Here is a 20,453-nt window from a genome sequence, read left to right as displayed (position 1 = left end):
CAGAGCTCCAAAGTATGAAGGGAAAATTGCATGATGCACTCAAGAAACAGAGGTCTTTCGCTGATGAAATGGACCTGATAAAAAAAGAGAAAAGCATTAGGACACTTCAGAAACCCTACAGAGCGTTTATCCAATGAAGGATGGCGAGACAAAGCTATTTGCATAAATGCTCTGCGACTGTCACCTTACAGTCCACCTACAGAGGAAGAAAAGCTCGCCTGCTGTTTTGCCAGTCATTCTGGCGAATGAGGCAGCAAAGAAAGAAGTATCAATACTTCAAGGAATGCGTGATTCTGCTACAGTCAAAGGTTATGAAGTACCAGCAACAAAGACTCTACTGGGACGTGAGACAAGCTGCTAGAGTGGTTCAGTCCAGATATTAATCCTACCTCCTAACCAAGAAAGCTACCGTGCCTATAAGCGTATCTGCAATGTCATTGCAGTAGGACAATTTGCTATAAAGATGACGTCACTAATAAAAATATGACGGAAAGGTGTCCCCGTTTGTACGTGGGGAAAAGTGTCACTGGAAGTCCAGTGGTACTCCTGTCGGAGTAAGTTAATGAGTGAAGAAAGAAAGACCCAAATCTTCAAGTCTGTTGACTGAAAGAGAGGTACAATGGTGTACTTTTGGAGTTAATGATAACTCCACAAGAGATGAAGACAAGTCTGTCGACTGTGAAAGAGAAGTGCCATGCGGTGCACTTGGAGTTGATGATTACTCCGCAGGAGATAAAGACAAGTCTGGCGATTGTGAAAAAGAAGTGCCATGGAATGTACTTGGAGTTGCGAACTCCGTAAGAGTTGAAAAGAAGTCTGGCGACTATGAAAGAGAGGTGCCACGTGGTTCTCTTGGAGCTGATGATGACTCCACAAGAGTTGAAAACAAGTCTGTCGACCTGTAGAAAAGAAGTGCCATGGGGTACACTTGGAGTTAATGAGAAGTCCACCAAAGTTAAAGTACTGGAGCTAAAAGCTACTGAGCCAGATATAGATCGGCGTGTGAGTGACACGGAAGAGGAGATCAAGCGACGCGTGGAAGTACTCGTTGCTAAGCAAGGGAAAGAAGAGGTAGCGAAATACAATTCTTCAGGCCCAGAAGGCTTGGTAATTTCCCAAAAGGAAACATTCTTCAATTGGAAGTCCAGAAAGAAAAGGGGGTGACGTCAGGATATTTCCAACTAAGATGCTGGTGCACGGGAATGGTGCACGGGTTGCTCCACAGGACAATGTTACGCTGGGGAGGGGAATATGTGACAGAGTAACAAACTCAATATCCTGGAGTGAGGAGCATATGTGTGCTTCCAGCATACAAGCGGGTAACCTCCTTCTAGAGAACTACATGCACATGCAGCTAATTAAGCAGGAAGGACTCCAGAAGGTAGAGAGGCTTCTCCCAGCCAGGAAGCCCCTGGCTGTTCTGGTCCCCCAGCCCTGTGAAGAGCTCTGCTGCTGGGACCAGTTGGGACCTCAACCCAGGATAAAAGACTTCTATGAGCTGGACACAGCGTGCTCCTCAGAAATTGCATTCCTGATTGCTGTTGGAGCTACAATTACAGATAAGAGACTTTCTGATTTTGACCTTTGAATACATTGTATACGTTTTGGGAGGATAACCAGATTAGCTGGCTGCCCGCTAGAAAGGGCTGGAGTGAAGTTTAGTTAGTTTCCTAACGGGAATAGGTGTTTATTTCTATTATTTGGTTTTCTTAAAGGGCACCTGATGCTTATTTGTCTGCTGGATAATAAACCACTACAGTTAAGCTTTAAACAGTGTCTTAGCATCTTACTGACCCTGCCACGAGGCCGTCCTGCCACAATATATATATATATATATATATATATATATATATATATATATATATATATATATATGTAGCCCTTTTTGTGAACGCCTGCAATAAGGAACTACTGTGGTGCATGTACCTGTGTCCTCAGGAGCTCTGAGCCTCCGCTATTTGGGAGCCTGGGGTCATACCTTTATTAATCGCGGTGCAGCGCCTCCACTTGCCCAGGATCCCCATGATAGAGATTATACCCTGAGCAAGAACATCACAACAGCATTATGCAACAGCAACCTTTTATATATCATGCATAAAGAACAAATGATCTGCAGAATAAACATATAACATTACACACACACACCGTGGCTCGGCCACACCTTATTAGGGATAATGTCCTGTACATAGGTGGCTCTGCCACTCTCCTTAGGAGTATGTCTTATAACCAGTATAGGTATGGTACCATAGGATTTGCACAGTCGGCCCAATTAGTTAGTGGGAGGCGGGATCAGCGCCTGGTGACCGGTGTAGGTGCACTTGTAAACAATGATACCTTCCGGTCACTGCGATGACCTTCACACTCCACGCAGGGTCCTAGCGTTGCTCCAGCCTTTCGCCGTCACTCCTTGCTGCAGCGCCGTCTGTATCCAATCCAAGATGGCGGCCGCAGCTCCGCAGCCAAACCACACTAATGGGAAATGTCCCTACCAACTAAGGCCGTCCTTACAAAACAGCACCCTACGATGACAGGGGAATACTCCTCGGGCCGGGGGAATACCTTTCACCTAAGCGGACGGGTCACTGACCCTCCGCTCGCGCACACGAGGTTCCGCCAACCTCCTCCTTCACCTCCCTCTCTGCTCTGACCCACCGCCCACACGCATCCGGTTCCTCTATACAAAGTCTCGCACCCGATTGGTCCTCAGCCTCAGCTGACTCTCTCGCAGTTCAGAGTTCAGAGTTCAAACCCCCAAAGTCTCCACAGATTGGTTGCCCTTCGCGCGCTTCTCTCGCGCATGCGCAGCCCAACTTGTACACAGTGACCTTGCTGACAGAATGACTAATATGGCGCTGCATTTGTGATTGACAGCGCGGAACCTTTAGATATTTGTATGCACATCCTTACATATATATATATATGTAGCGGTCATATAAAATGCCTACAGTCATCTCTCCTGCTGGCAGCAAGGCCTGGTAAGTGTGGGCATGCCAGCAGTAATCATGGAGGTTTTCCCTCACACCCTGGTGGGGTGCCCTGTGTATGGATGGGACTGGTCACATGCTCTGACGCCATGGTTAGTGATGTCAGAGGTGTGTCAGCCTCAGAAGTTACATAAGGCACAGCACTGTGTCAAGAGTTAGTTCTGTCAGAGTTCAAGGCGAGTACAGTTGCTGGAAAGTTCTTGCAAGGTTCAGGAAGGAGTTCAAGTTCTGCAGAGTGTTAGTTATGTTCTAGTAACTCCATGGGAGACTGTGTCCAGGGACCTGGCACAGGGCAGTGATTCCTGCGGGAATAGTGAATCCCTCATCTAGGTGACATACCTATCAAAGGGGAGCACGGGCGAGATGATCGGCTAAATATGCCCCATTGTGGAGGGCAGCTATGCCCACCGTGACAATAAAGATGGAGCTGATCAGAGAAACCCCTGTGTGTGAGAGTCCAATGATTACACAGGAGGTTGCACCACCGAGGAGTTCCTCGTCAGGATCATCCCCATGCGGACGCAGGGACCCTGGTGAGGTGGAGGCGCTGCACTGGAACTAGGTGAGACTCAGCACACTACCTCAGCTGCCTGTCTGACGGGTCCTCCCCACACACCATCATGCGGGAGACTCAGGAGTCCTGTAGCCAACAGGTGCACCATCAGGCATATCTACACTGTAATGGGGTCCGGTTAGACCACAGGGGCCAATGTGAGATTGGGTGGGTCAGGCCGGGCCAGAAATACCGTTACATTTGGAGGCGCTGCTGAGATCAGATCTGTCATCAGGACAGGCTCTAGCTAGGCACACTGGGAAACAGGGATAGAGTCTGCTGCCACTCTGTGCTGTGTAGGGACGGACCTAGGGGTGGTCAGGGGGCTGACGGGATATTGTCAGTTCGCAGGGACAACCTAGGGGCCTGAAGGGAGTGAGGGGTCTGGAGCCGGGCTATAGCTGACCGAGTCACCTTGAGGCAGTGCTAGTTGGTAGGATGCCTGAAGGGATAGCCTGTTAACATGGTCAGGAATCCTGGAGAGGGTCTGCGCTAGGCTGACCAAGAGAGGTAGACGCCCCAAGTACTGCATGGCAGAGCCAGAGTACCTAGCCCATTCCAGACACTCACCGTAGGGAGCACAGACTGGGAGGAAGGAGTCACAGCAGACACTGAGAGAGTGAGCCTAGCCTGAGGTAGTGCAACACTGGGTCACACCTAGATAAGGTACACATGTGGTGGTGCATCTGAAGCTAATCTTTATTGTACCGGTGTGGTGGCTGCCCCGCAGAGCGGAGCCCCATGTACGACAACTGCTACGAGAAGATGGAGGATCCGCGTGGTGCGGAGAACATAAAATGGCGACCAGAGGCTGGTGGGGAGGGCACCCGTGGCGTGCAACCCACTGAAGAGCAGACTGTCGCCGAGTTATCATTGACCAATCTGCTCTGGAGCGGAGCGAAGGCCGTGGCTGCCCCGTTTTTATCCTGTCTGGGACAGCGAGGGGCCACCCTTGAAGAGTGTGAAGAAATTGTTATAATTGGGGGAGAACCCCACGAGGAGAGCAAACAAATGGACTTTTTTGGGCGTAAAAGTCAATCAAAATGGCGGTTCCCGCTTGCTAGGGAAACCGCATGGGACAGTCATAGAAAAAATGGCTGATGCAGGACTTGCAAAGAGCTGGCCGGGAATGGCACGAACAGCAGAGCCCCGCCCTGATGGGGGGCATGGCGCGAAAGCTATGGCTGCGCCGGGATGGACAATGACTAACTCAGCCCCTGTGCTGAGTCAACCGCTTAGTCTATGGGACCCTCCCCTGATTTCTACCAGGGGGAGTGACTTTCAACTATGGCCTGTGGGAATGCACCCACTGGGCCCAGGGACTGATATCCAGACGGCGCCACTACAAAAAGTAGTTCCGGCCGTGGAAGAGCCGTGCAAAAAGGATGGTTATCTTGCACAGAGGGCGGCTGCCAGGAGAAGGCGGGAACTAGCCGCGGGAAAAGACCCCCACCCTTGTGGGGAAATTGGCACGAAAACGCTAACCGCGCCCACCAGGACTGAGAGAGGTGCGGCCTTAATTAAGGGGCATGATATTCCCCTGTGGGACCCGCCCATTATTGCAACCCCTGGGGGCGGGTTCCAGCTCTGTCATAGAAGGGAGGAGCCGAAGCAGGGAGTGGCGGATCCAGCAACTTCCATCAGTCAGTTGCGAGGAACCACTGAGAAGGAGAGACCTGTACAGGAAGTGGCTCCTGTACAAAGAATGGCCTGCTCCTCCACTGTGGGCACGATGGTCTCCACCCAGCCCTACTCAGTACCCGGCGGGCTACTGGTGGTACGGGTGGCTGGCACCGAGACGGTGGTCGGGCTCTGCCTACAATGCGGGCTGCCCGGAGGCACGGTCAATACAGCGGCACGTTGCCCTCATTGCGGGACTTTGTACCTGTGGCCTATGCCCACATTCATTCCTATACAGCCTGCTGACCCCCCGGTGGACGTGACAAGGCACTCCGCCGAGTCCCCGGGCGCGCTATGGAGCAACCGCGCGAGTCCCGGAAACAAGGGACTGGAGCCGGTCAAGTCGGCTGGGTCACTGGTGATTGAGGCGGCTGAACCAACCCCCGCGTTCGCCAACCCCCGCGTTCGGGGAAAAGAGACTGTCACCCCGTCCGGAGACCCCTAAGTCCGGGCGAGGGGATTACTCAGATGAGGACCTCCGTGAGCTGGCGGTAGTAAAAACGGAGCTGAAAAGGCAGACTGGGAGAACGGCACCCCGTGGGGTGAGTGGCAGGACGTCCCCCGCAGATCGGCGATCCGACCGACGGAGTCCCGCCATCCCAGGACCTGGCGGAGACGGGAGAGAGACGCCTACACCCCTGCGGACGGGTAAGCCAAGCAGCCCTATTACTTACTTGGTTGCAGCCGACGGTGAAGCGCTGGAAGGGCCGCGCCAGGCCCAAAGCGCACGTGGAGGGACGGCATCACTTCCGGCAACAACGGCGGAGCAACCGGATGTCGTCATAGAGGAAGAGATCCCGCATGGGGGTCCCACGCAAGATGGCGACGCTTCCGGTTCCGGGGAGGACTTCACTTCCGGTGGCGACGGCGGAACCCATGAAGAAAAAGCAGCGACGCTTCGGCGATCGGGGGAAGATCCCGATCACTTACAAGGCCCAGAAATTGGAGAGACGATCTCAGGACTGAGGAGGGTGAGACATCCTCCTTGGATCAGTCCACGGACAGTCAGGAGCGGGTCATGACTCCGTGGGGTCCTGCCCCGTGTCGCTATGCCCAGCCCCATGCCCTAGTTAATACCCCTACCCCCATCACACGGTCACCGGGTTCACCGCCTAGCCTGGAGTACGTGGACAATTCACAAGGGGGAGAGGAAAGACGGACTGGGGAAAGGCAGCGCAGTGGCGCTACAGAGGGCGATTCACGGGGAGGGGGAGAATTGAGGGTGGCAGATACAGCACCCCAACCGGCAGTAAAGGCTCCGGGGTCCTCGAGGTGGTTCCCATCGCGATCCACGAGGTCGTCAGGGGTATTTTCATTCGACGACGACAGGGAACCAGGGCCTAACCCATTTAAGGAGACCCGGTGGTGGGCCCCGCTATTTGAAGGGTGCTCCGCGTGGATGGACCGTACTCGGTTCCTCATCCGGCGGGAGGACGTGGTAGATTTCTGGTGGAAAGAGGGAGAGTTCACACCCGAGCAGAGGGACAGGGAATTACAGAAGAGGTGGTTCCAGCTGGAGCGTAGAGACATAGCGCCCATGGGTCCCGACACACTGTCAGATCCAGTCGATCCTGATGAGCCCCTATCATGGGTGTTACCTGGGAGGGCAGGTAATGCTGATCTGACCAGGGTCAGTAGGGCGGAGAGGGCTATAATAGTCCGGTATAAAAAATCTCACGGGTTGGAGTATCCCTATGTTCCGGAGCCCCTGATGGATGAAATTGAGGACAATAGGGAAAGGTGGCTCCAAGAGACTATAGAGTTGTACTTAGTCAATAGGGGGAGCGCCATTGTAGGTAAGAAGGCGGAGGAAAGGATAGACACTCTGATGCGAGTGTGGAGCATAGGGAGAAATGTCCACAAACATAGGGTGACCTATAGGCCAGAGAGAGGATCGCCTAGGCATTACTATGTCACGGTCCTGGATATGGGTAACAGGGAGGTGAGAAAACCTGACCCAGATCACTATTTTTAGGGGGTACTAACACATTACGCGGGTTCGTGGCTGCTGGTCGGGGCGGGCTTGGCGGAATGTACTGTAGTCATTGTTATGGTATTCTGAAAATTTGTATGTGAATGTTAACATAATTATGTCCTATGTTACAGTGCTTCCTGGAAGAAGGTGTACAAATTTAGGTCCCAGCGAGGACGATGGGATTCACCAGGGGGAGAATGTAGCGGTCATGTAAAATGCCTACAGTCATCTCTCCTGCTGGCAGCAAGGCCTGGTAAGTGTGGGCATGCCAGCAGTAATCATGGAGGTTTTCCCTCACACCCTGGTGGGGTGCCCTGTGTATGGATGGGACTGGTCACATGCTCTGACTCCATGGTTAGTGATGTCAGAGGTGTGTCAGCCTCAGAAGTTACATAAGGCACAGCACTGTGTCAAGAGTTAGTTCTGTCAGAGTGAAAGGCGAGTACAGTTGCTGGAAAGTTCTTGCAAGGTTCAGGAAGGAGTTCAAGTTCTGCAGAGTGTTAGTTATGTTCTAGTAACTCCATGGGAGACTGTGTCCAGGGACCTGGCACAGGGCAGTGATTCCTGCGGGAATAGTGAATCCCTCATCTAGGTGACATACCTATCAAAGGGGAGCACGGGCGAGATGATCGGCTAAATACACCCCATTGTGGAGGGCAGCTATGCCCACCGTGACAATAAAGATGGAGCTGATCAGAGAAACCCCTGTGTGTGAGAGTCCAATGATTACACAGGAGGTTGCACCACCGAGGAGTTCCTCGTCAGGATCATCCCCATGCGGATGCAGGGACCCTGGTGAGGTGGAGGCGCTGCACTGGAACTAGGTGAGACTCAGCACACTACCTCAGCTGCCTGTCTGACGGGTCCTCCCCACACACCATCATGCGGGAGACTCAGGAGTCCTGTAGCCAACAGGTGCACCATCAGGCATATCTACACTGTAATGGGGTCCGGTTAGACCACAGGGGCCAATGTGAGATTGGGTGGGTCAGGCCGGGCCAGAAATACCGTTACATATATATAATGATTATCTTTGTGACACATGTATAGTTCGTCTATGAGCAATGCTCTGTTTTGCATCATATTGTTCCACTCTAAGTCTAACCAATTAGTTCAATTTCTCTATGGACTTTTACTATTTATGAAATGATTTAGTAGTCTTATCTTCTCTTACTGTATGTTAAAAGGGCCAATTTATTATATTCGATTATTTGATAGAAATATGTATTTTAATTACGATTTGAGTACTCTACTGTCTACAATAGACTTCTATAATATATATGTTTACAACGATCTTTTTATTTGGTTTAATTGAAATTGATTATTTTAACATGATTATAGCTCATTCATGGTTAAGGCTGCGTCCCCGCCAGCGCTGAGCGGGCGGCGCTTGCGGCGGTTACTTACATATATAGATATATGTAAGTCCCCGCTCACGCTGTGCACGCGTGCTCGTGCGTGGGCACAAACGCTCACCCGCACTCGCGCTTAGATAAACAAAAAATGTATACTTTCCCACGCGCTCAACTACCCGCAATGCCCCCTTCCCCCAGTGCACGCGCGTACAAGCAGGACACCCGGCGCTCATGCTTGGAGTGCTCTCCAAGCACAAGCACGCTCAGCGTCAGCGGGGACTCAGCCTAACATTGATTAGCAGACATGTAATTTCATTGTATTTGCTTTTTAGTATTACATGGGGTTTATGACAGAAGCTCATGCTATATTCTGTGGATTTATATCTGTATTAAACAGAAGATTTCGTTAGAAATTTTTGGATTTTTTTCATATTGCTTTTTGTGTCATTATTATTCTCCTACCTTGGTTCAAGTAATAGGTTTATATTGCTACCTTTTTGTTATGTTTCAGTTTATATTTTGTAACATGTTAACAGTGTACATGGGGATATATGTACAGTACGTATGTATGTCTTTATTTATATAGCTTGTCCGGGATGGGAAGGGAGCAAAGATAGCAGGGATACACCATGAAAAATAAAAAATAAATGCATACAATAGTGTAATAAGTTCTTTTCAATCTGGATAAAACATGTATGTCTTGGCTCTATAGCAATGCCTACTTACAGCAGGTCAAAAGGTAAAAAGCATTGATCTACACAGCAGGTAGAAAGGTGTCAGGATCTTCAGGAACAACAGCCCAGGTTTACAGCATAAGAAATCTGCACCTCAGCTCAGACGTCAGTAGATGTGAGTGGATCAGAGACATGCAAAAGAAAGGCAGACCATAGTGTCGATCGTGCATAAAATTTATATAAACAAACAACAAATTTTAGGAATTATACTCACATTGTGTACATAATCATAGTTCACATAAGGCTTTACTTGAGGCAAATGGAGTGCTGGTTCAGTGTGGAGCAGCTCACCGGGGATCTTCTCCTTAGACTCACAACAGACCGGGTAGGAGATGGCGTCTGACGTCACATCCGCTGTTGGGGTGACGGCATCCGGTCTTGGAGGCAAACGGTGGGGGAACTCAGCAACTCTGAAGCCTTCAGTAGAAAGAGCAGCTGCAGCAATGAAAATGGCTCTTCCTGAGGAAGTTGTCTAGTACGACGAAACGCGTAGAGCCATTTTCATTGCTGCAGCTGCTCTTTCTACTGAAGGCTTCAGAGTTGCTGAGTTCCCCCACCGTTTGCCTCCAAGACCGGATGCCGTCACCCCAACAGCGGATGTGACGTCAGACGCCATCTCCCACCCGGTCTGTTGTGAGTCTAAGGAGAAGATCCCCGGTGAGCTGCTCCACACTGAACCAGTACTCCATTTGCCTCAAGTAAAGCCTTATGTGAACTATGATTATGTACACAATGTGAGTACAATTCCTAAAATTTGTTGTTTGTTTATATAAATTTTATGCACGATCGACACTATGGTCTGCCTTTCTTTTGCATGTCTCTGATCCACTCACATCTACTGACGTCTGAGCTGAGGTGCAGATTTCTTATGCTGTAAACCTGGGCTGTTGTTCCTGAAGATCCTGACACCTTTCTACCTGCTGTGTAGATCAATGCTTTTTACAGTACCTTTTGACCTGCTGTAAGTAGGCATTGCTATAGAGCCAAGACATACATGTTTTATCCAGATTGAAAAGAACTTATTACACTATTGTATGCATTTATTTTTTATTTTTCATGGTGTATCCCTGCTATCTTCGCTCCCTTCCCATCCCGGACAAGCTACTATTGAAAGGAATCTGTACACATTCCTGGAAGGTTGAGAATTTGATCAGTGATCACCTTGACACATTTTATTTTGAATTTTAATTTTGTGCACTATTTTATCACAGATTGGGTGTGGTTAGCGCCGGTAACAAATCACTTTAAGTTCACTTTATTTATATAGCACCATTAATGTACAGAGCGCTTCACAATAGTAATACATGTGACAATCATATAAATAACAAATAATTCAAATAACAGATCATGAGAATAAGTGCTTCAGACATAAAAGTAACATTTCGGAAGAGGAGACCCTGCAATCTAATTGGTAGGTAGGAAGAATGTATAGAGACAGTAGGAGGGCGTTCTGGTAAGTGCTTCTACAGGGGGCCAAGCTTTATGTATCATGTGTATAGTATTAGCCCAGGTGCTACTCATACGTTTCTTTAAGCAAGTGTGTCTTAAGGTGGGTCTTAAAGGTGATAGAGAGGGTGCTAGTCAGATGTTGAGGGGAAGGACATTCCAGAGGTGTGGGGCAGTCAGTGAAAAAGATTTAAGGTAGGAGAGCACTATAGATACAAAGGGTGTAGAGAGAAGGCATCCTTGAACAGAACGCAAGTGTTGGGATGTGCATAGGGAGAAATTATGGCTAAGATGTAAGGAGGGGCAGAAGAGTGTAAAGCTTTAAAGTGAGGAGGAGAATTGAGTGTGAAATGCGGGATTTAATAGGAAGCCAGGAGAGTGATTTCAGCAGATGAGATGCTGAGGCAGATTTAGGAAAAAGTACAGTGATTCTGGCAGCAGCGTTTAGGATAGATTGTAGGGGAGACAGGTGAGAGGCAGGAAGGCTGGACAGCAGGAGGTTACAGTAATCGAGATGGGAGAGAATGAGGGCCTGAGTCAGAGTTTTAGCAGTCGAGCAACAGTTATGTGGAAGGAGATAGTAAGGCCAGGTTTGGGAAGAAGTATGAGGACCTCTGTTTTTGCTTTGTTAAGTTTAAGTCGGCAGAGGGCCATCCAGGATAATATCGCAGAGAGACATTCAGAAACTTTGGTCTGTACAGCAGGAGTAAGGTCAGGGGTTGAAAAGTAAATTTGTGTGTCATCAACATAGAGGTGATATTTAAACCGAAGAGATGTGATAGGTCACCTAGAGAAACTGTGTACAGAGAAAAGAGAAGAGGTCCCAGGACAGAGCCCTGGGGTACCCCACAAAGAGATCGATAGAGGAGGAGGTGTTAGCAGAAAAGACTCTGAAAGTAAGATGGGAGAGGTAAGAGGTGATCCAGGATATAGCTTTCTTACGAATACCAAGAGTATGGAGAATGTGAAGGAGAAGAGGGTGGTCCACGGTGTCCAATGCTGCAGAGAGGTCAAGTAATATGAGCAGAGTGTAATGACCTCTGTCTTTGGCAGCATAGAAGTCATTAGTTATTTTTGTGAGGGCTGTTTCAGTGGAATGAGCAGTGCGGAAGCCAGATTGTAGAGGGTTTAGGAGAGAATAGGTGTTGAGAAAGTGGAGCAAGTGAGAGAATATAAGACGTTCAAGGAGTTTAGAGGCAAAAGGCAGGAGGGAGACAGGTCGATAGTTAGAAAGGCATGTAGGGTCAAGCTTGCTGTTTTTTAAATAATGGTATTACTGTTGCATGTTAGAAGGAGGATGGAAAGGTTCCAGAGTAGAGGGAGGAGTTAAAAATGTGTTTGAGCGTAGGGATTATAGTAGGAGCAAGGGGGTTTGTATTTATTACTTAGGTTTGCATATACATAGTGTTACAATAATCTTTGGTCATGTGCCCCTAGGCACTTAGCTGTTGCAGATGCCTCCTTGCAACCACCCCCCCTCCTCCAGAGCCGCAGCGTCAAATGACGCCGCAGACGTCACCAATGTGATGTTGTACGACATCGCATTTGACTCTGCAATGTTGCTTTACCATGGCAACGGGACACCATGTGACGTCACGTTGTTGACATCCTCGGCATCATTTGACGAGGCGGTTCAGAAGAAGAAGGGAGGCAGGTAAGGAGGTGGCCGCAACAGCTAAGTGACCATTAGGCCCAATTGGCCGGAGAACACGGCAAATGTATATGGGGGTAAACATTTTTGCCAACCCAAAATTTTGTCATGGGCATGATGGGAAACCTGCCACTGGTTTGAATGCATACAGTACATGTATTCTACTGTACAGTAGGTAATAAAAAAGTGTACTCCTTCCCCCAACAGGTTGAGCCAGCCTAACAGGTCCAACCAACCAGCTTAATTCATAGAAGATAGGGCCAGCAAAAAAGTCCTAATGTTTGGGGGGTAGGGGTGAGGGTGTTTTTGTGTGCAAGTGCATTGTTGTGTCAGTGGGGGAGGAGGTTTTTTTTATGCTGGAGGGTGGTGTTGTTCTGTGAGGTGGGTGCTTTTGTGGTTGGGGGCTGTGTTGAAGTGGGTGGTTGGTGGTGGGCTGTGGGGAGAGTGTGTTTTTGTGGGGGTGAGGGTGTTATTCTGGTAGATGAAGGAGTAGATTTTTATAGGTTTTGCATAATAAAGAAAATATATATTAAAAATATTTTATTGTGCAGTTAACAAAGTACAACAAAGTACAACAAAGTAACATCATACGTAAAAAAATAAACTTTTATAACTTATCTACAACATGACTGTATCCCGAACATAACTAACGCCCCCCCACGCCCCCACACATGATTAAATTAATAAACCCTCATTCAACCAGGTTCTCTTTTCTTTTTGTGCTTTGTAGGAATCAATTCTATGAGGCTTATTCATAAAACAGTGATAAAATCCATGCATTGTCACCTGACCTGCACCCCATAACGGGGCTTGTATCTCAGGAAGTAAGGGGTCCTGAGGCTAAAATCAAAGCGGTTCACCTCAGAAGACCCCCTGCTGCGGGTCTCCAGAGCTGAAACAACAGTGATTTAAGCCTCGGGGACCCCCTGCTTCCCGAGTTACAGGCCCCGGTATCACCTCCAGTATTTAAATCCCCCGGTCATGTGACGCGGACGATTTTAAAATGGGGGCAATACTGGCACCACATACAACATACCAGGGCCTGTAACTCAGGAAGCAGGGGGTCCCTGAGGAAGAAATCAAAGCGGTTCATGTCAGGAGACACTCTTCTCCATTCACTAGTATTACCAGCTGACAAAGGGGGTGCGTAATGGACAAAACGCAGCATAGGGAGGAAATCCTAACACAATTGTCTGATATCTCCAGCTACAGAACCTCTCCTCAGATCCCCTCTATCAAAGTTGCTAAAAGAAAAGCTTGGATACAGTCATATCTGCCATAGAGGGTGGGGTTATCTCTAGTAAGCAGAGGGACTTTCTAATAAAAAATGCTTTAACACCAGTGTTACAGTGGCGGCCGACCTGAGTCTAAATCGGCTAGATCCGCGGCTCTCAAATTATCCCGGTTAGGTGCGGTTTTCTGTTTGTTTTGCCCGGAGTGAACTGCGTTATTTTAGCGCTCGTGATTTTAGCATTTTATTCTCGCCGTCTGAAATACTGCAATGCCATGTAAAAACTCAGGGGGCGTTTGCGAGCTTTGGTCTTGGAAGTCTAATAACTTCGCGGTTCAACCTACGTCAGTACACAGTCTGTGTGTGTACGCGCAGTAATTGTAAATTTGCATATTTAAGTATACATGCATTTGCAGTGCTGTGCTGCTGTACAGTATGTCTCATTTGAAAATTGTTGAAACGCATAGGCATGTACAGTACTGTAACAGAGTCACATTTCGGCATATACAGCGCTCTCCCCTCGCTAAGGATAATTAACTGCACTGCAGGGTATTTCAACTTCTTATCTTCTCTACAATGCAGTACATCTCTCCCACACCATTCCTTTGAACGTGTGTCTGGTTTCAATCACATTCCTGCTTGACAGCAGGTGATTACTACGCATGCACCTGTTACTTCGCCCACCACTGCTTGCTTGCTCGAGTGAGTGACCAAAAAAAAAAAAAAAAAAAAAATTTTTTTTTATTTTCTCCACAAGCCTGCAAAAACCATCTTACTGTATTACGATATTCAATCCGTGCTGTAGCTTTTGACTGCGACCCTGTGCGTTTGACTGCACATGGTTGATTTGTGTGCTTTTTACGTACTGTATTTGGGGGTGTATTATTATGATGAACTGTCTTTTGAAATTAAATTATGTCTTTATCTTTGAACTTTATGCAGCTGTACCCTGTAGCCCCCTCACCCACGAACACACGCAAGGCTAGCTCAAGGATTTGAAATTCCACTGAGTCGTTAATTTTCTGAATCTTGTCATTGTGTTCTTAATCCGTCCAAAGCCGAGCTACAAAGCTTCACTGCGACTGCGTGTAATCCTTTTTGAGATAGGAGCTAGCTGCTCACTGCACATGACTCACGCAACCCCCCCCCCCTCTCCACATAGTCGTTCATTTTCTGAGTTTTGACATTGTGTTCTTAATACATCTATAGCCAAGCTACAAAGCCTCACTGTGCCTGCGTGTAATCCTTTTTGAGATGGGAGCTAACTGCTTACTGCGCATGACTCACCCAACCCCCCTCCACAGAGTCGTTAATTTTCTGAATATTGACATTGTGTTGTTAATCCGTCCATAGCCGAGCTACAAAGCCACACTGCGCCTGCGGGTAATTCTTTTTGAGATGGTAACTTTGAGGCTTTGTTTACGGCAACACTTTGGAAAATCCCTTCTCGAATTTGATTTGCACAGAGCATCTCTCTATGCGCCTGTGTGTAATCCTCTTTCGGATGGGAGCTAGTTGATTCCTGCTCATGCGCCTGTAACTTCACCCACCACTGCTTGCTTGAGTGCCCCCCCAATTTTTTTTTTAATTATGATTTTTTAACTTATTTTATCCACAAGCCTGCAAAAACATTCTTGATATTACGAATGTGAAACGGGTAAACAGCAAGTTAACCCACCAGGCGCTCAGAAAGCATGGCTGCAGCTGTGAACTGGTGCTTGAATAACAGTTAATGTTGGTAACGAACGCCACGGATCACTCTTTTGACAAAGGCCTGACGGGCCGAAACGCGTCAAGAGGATCCGTTTGCACTTTGTCTCATTAAAGTTTTTTATGAATCACTGATCAGCCTTCTCTGAAGTTCTTGCTCCACGGCTGTGCGGCATCTACACCTCCCCTGGGAGGATTTCCAGTACTCTTGATATTACAATATTCAATCTGTGCGTTTGCCTGCACATGGTTGATTTGTGTGCTTTTTATGTACTGTATTTGGGGGTGTAGGGATCAAATTACAGTATTATGATGAACTGCCTTTTGAAATTACTGTACTGTACTCTACTCTATGTAATTTCTTTGAACTGCTGCACAACAAATCCTTTATCCCTCCCCCACGCACAGACAAACTCTTATCGTCAGACACCTCCACAGTGTCATTAATTTTCTGAAGTTAGTCTCCATCCCTCTTCGACGACGCTGCCGCTTCTCCTCTACCGGATATCTACAGGTCACCTCCTCCACCCTTCTTCGACATCGCTGCCGCTTCTCTCCATGGAACCCCCATCTCATCCTCCGTTGCACCCATCCACCCAGATGTCTACACGCCATGCACAAGGAGCAGCTCGTTAGACCGGATGCTGCATGGGATAACTGGGCTATCCCCGGGAACTCTATTGTGCTGGCAAAGATAGATCTGCTTCTGGAGACAATGCTAAATGTAGAGCAACATATGGATCAACGGATGCTAGATATGGATCAACGGATGCAACATATGGATCAACGGATGGATTGATGGATGGAGAAGATAGAGGCTGACATAGCGGGTATACATCATTTGCTCGGTGTTCATGCCCCTGTTTCCCCGACGCCGGAGCAGGAGGGTGGCATGGATGTGCTGAATGGGAGCATCGACCCCCTTCCATCACCAAGTGCACCCCCTCCACCAGAAGATGTAGTGTACCAGTACATGTATGCTGTTGAGGAGGACATGACAACCCCGTCAAGACCACGCCAGGAGACAACACGGCGACCAAGACTGGAGGAAAGCTTCCTCTCAGACAACCTACCATCGCCCGTCGCCTCAAGCACACCCACTCCCAGAAGACCTACATTCGCTCGCATCGATACGGTGCCCGACATCACCCTGTGCGATCTGCCACCGGCGCTCAGGGAGAAGTATAGGGTGATGAGTGCTGGTGCACCCCACAAGTATGCCTTGTTACTTTTTAAGCACCATGTGCCCTACTCTTTGTACTGCGACTGGGCCTTCAGAGTGAACTACGAAGGAAATCGCGTAAAAAAGGCGCTTCCTGCCAATTTAAGAAAGACCATTCAGGGGGAATTGTGGCGCTTTTATACAATTACAGATCCTGTAATGAAAGGCGTTCAAGACTGCCTTAATGGCGTTTTACGCCATGCAAGGAATCGGCCATGGACGGACAATCTGGTGGACTTTCTGGTTTAATCACGGGTACTGTAAGACCATACTGTTGTGCTGAACTGTACTGTACATGTTTTGACCTGCTGTACTTAAATAAAGGAGATGTTGTTGTGTGTTTTAACTTGTATTTATACAGAAATGTTTTAACTTGCTGTACACACACACAGGACCTGCACAATTCCAGTCCCGGAGGGCCGCAAACAGACCCGGTTTTCTAGGTTGTCCTGAAAACTGGGCCTGTTTGCTGCCCTCGAGGACTGTAGTGGTGCAGGCCTGACTGACTGTTTTGCACACCATCCCACTGTACTGTATATGTTTCTTTAATAAAGGAGATGTTTTGTTTTGTATACTGTATTTTATGAATAAAGATTTTTTTTAATCACATGTAAGACCATACTGTTGTGCTGAACTGTATTGTACTTGTCATATTTTGACCTGCTGTACTTAAATAAAGGAGATGTTGTTGTGTGTTTTTTAACATGTATTTATACAGAAATGTTTTAACTTGCTGTACACACACACAAGACCTGCACAATTCCAGTCCCTGAGGGCCGCAAACAGGCAAGGTTTTCAAACTGGGCCTGTTTGCTGCCCTCGAGGACTGTACTGGTGCAGACTGTTTTGCACACCATCCCGCTGTATATGTTTTGACTTGCCGTTCTGTATATTTTATGAATAAAGAATTTGTTTTTAAAACATGTAACTACTGTATAAACCATACTGACTGACTGTAAATGTTTTTACTTTCTATACATAAATGTTTTCACTACTGTAGCAGTAAACCATACACCTGTTGATGTTTTGAATTGCTGTGCACTTAAAATGTTTCTACATTGTACAGTATTTGTAAATAAATATTTTTGTACTTACTCCACCAATAAAAGAACATGTTGATTTGTTTTACATTGTTCCATTGGCTCCTTTGCTACTGTAACAAAATACAGTGTTTCTAGAATGTACACTACTGTCCAGGCATACTGTGCTGTATACTGTAGGCATGCTCAGTACAAGAGTATTAAAAAAAGAGAAGACACATACTGTACTGTATGTACTGGCACTGTATAGAAGACACATACTGTATGCACAGTACTGTAATACATGTAGAATAAATGCATAGTTTTTATTTTTTCGGGTTTATTACACAATATACTGTATATAAAAAAGTATTGTATACTGTACGGCCGGAAAACATAAGCATACTGTTTCAGCTACAGTATTCTATCCTAATCAATAATGACGGCCACTAAACTGTAGACTCCGGTATGTGGGTTTTTAAATCCGATTCAGCAATGTGCAGGCATTGTTACACAAAGCGATATTATCCATCGAAATCCCTCCATTAGCCGTTTTCTTTTCTGAGGAAAAACAAAAAGAAAAGTTTTACTGTAATGGTCAGCCCCCTAAAGAAGTTCCCAGCCAGTCCCACCAATAATTTTCTCGGGGGGCATCTCCTGTTCACATGCGCATGCGCCTACCATTGATGTAATGACACGCATATGGTTTTCAAGAAGGTTCCAATGCACATGCGCCTAGTGTTCCACCAATTGTTCAGTATCTGCAGCACAGTACATATACAAAAGCAGTGTTCCCGGTGCTAATGAGTTGATGTCCACAATACCATACTCCAAAGACAGTTCTGGATGAAAATGGCAGTCCTGGCAGATGGATGGATACACCAACAAAAGTTCTGAATGTAGTAAATAGTCCTCAGAATTGATTCCAGGTGGTTTCTGCAATCACATAAGAACAAAGACACACCAATTGAGCAGTATAATAGATCACAATGCCCTAACCAAAAACGGGAAAATCCCAATTTACAAGATTTGCTCTTGTTGGTTCAGGGGAGAGAATCTGTTACAGGCCCCTTCTCCACCTCAGTGTCCACGGACCCCACGTGGTTGACAGGATGATCCTCCTTGTACTGGATGGCGCCCTCGTGCGAGCAGCATACACAGCAACAGCCAATGTACAAAGAAAATAAAACAGCCTAGTGTAATACGCATATACACTTTAATACAATTAAAAAAGGCCACACTACCCTTACTACACTTACAATAAGTAAGGGCAAGTGGTGCCACTTACGAATGCCATCCTCAACCTGCTTCCAGACAGGCAGGAACGGAGACGCACACAGTCACGCACCGATTGATGACGTCAGCGGCACGGCGCGGGTCACCTCTCCAGCACCGGATGGATTCAGTAGTTGGTCGGCACACACGCACAGTACTAAGCTCCTCCTCCCTATGCGTTTCGTGACCATGTGTCACTTCCTCAGGGGATGGTGGAGCTTAGTGGACAAAATACTTAAATACAGGAAAAATACATAGACTCGCCCACAAATGGACGGAAACATGATATTTAAGAAATTGCTAAATGGACAATTACAGCTAACACTAAACGGAACGCTGATGGGGTCAAAAAAGTCCTAAATAGCACACGTGTCATTATACAACAATACCAAAGTGATAAAAAGATAAGTAATGGTGATTAACCATTATAAAATGATAAGTAATGGTGGTTATCCCATTATAAAATGATAAAACACAATGATAAAAAAATGAATAATAAAAAATGATGAAACAATAGACATTTTAATTCGCTAAGGATCCTTCAAAAAAGATGTTAGTTAGCTGTTGTTCACATCTGCAGCACAGTGTTGGAGAAGCCGCTCAGCCAATAATATTGCTTACAGGAAAATCACTTGACTTTTGAATCGCGCCGAAATTGATACTGTATTGTCAAAATAAAAAAAACACAGAAAATAATACGGCAACAATACTCACCATAGAATTTCCCGTTCAGCTGGTGCCGGCGCCGGGCCACTGCCAGTCCAGTGTTCTTGATCATCTACGTCGATAGTTTGCAGCGGGACTAGTACACCTGTAGTGATCTGATGAGGCTGGAAATTGCTTAGGTACATGCAAGCTTGATCAAAACTGCACGCGAAATCCGGCTCAGGCTTGCTGGATAGACAGCAAGGGTTGTCACTGACGGTGGGACCGTTATTGGAAGCCGGTGCTGGTGCTGGTGCATTGCTTGGCAGCGACTGTCGTTTCTTAGTTGGTTTTAACACGACCTTTCGCCTTTTGCCGTCTGCATGATCATAGATACAGGAAAAGACGGTGATACACACCAATACCCTCCAACAAATTGTGGCTCAGTACGATAAAAACAGGGATCGCTACATAACCTTTTCCTTATTGCACGCTTCCACGTATGAGGAGCTGGCGAAAATTTGGAAAAGTCATAGTTTTCGATAAAATACTGATAAATTTGAACAACTGTTGCCATCTTATCATCTGTTGCATTAATCGCGGCCCATATCAAATACTGTTGACGGACGTTCACAGAGGTACACAATTGGAGGCTTTTATAAGGTGAAATTATAATAAGGCTTTATTGTGCCTTTTCCTTTTCATCAGGAAATCATCCAAACACAGGGGGGGGGAAACAAAGCTTCATTCACTTGGGAGTATTTCTAGTGAAATCCCATGCAATTCACAACTCCTAGTTAAGCAGGTCTCCCAGCCCCAAACACATAGCATAAGCAGATATAAGAAGTCTCTTTAGAATTAAAGTCTTATCTGTTAGCTGCTGTAGAGTAAGCTTCTCTGCTCTCCTGGAACCGCACCCGTGCGTGCACAGAAAATCAGCATCCAGGTTTAGAAGTCTTATTTGGTGTCTTGA

This window comes from Ascaphus truei, chromosome 4, assembly GCF_040206685.1.
Source record: "Ascaphus truei isolate aAscTru1 chromosome 4, aAscTru1.hap1, whole genome shotgun sequence".
NCBI lineage: Eukaryota > Metazoa > Chordata > Amphibia > Anura > Ascaphidae > Ascaphus > Ascaphus truei.
This window is presented reverse-complemented; position numbering follows the sequence as displayed.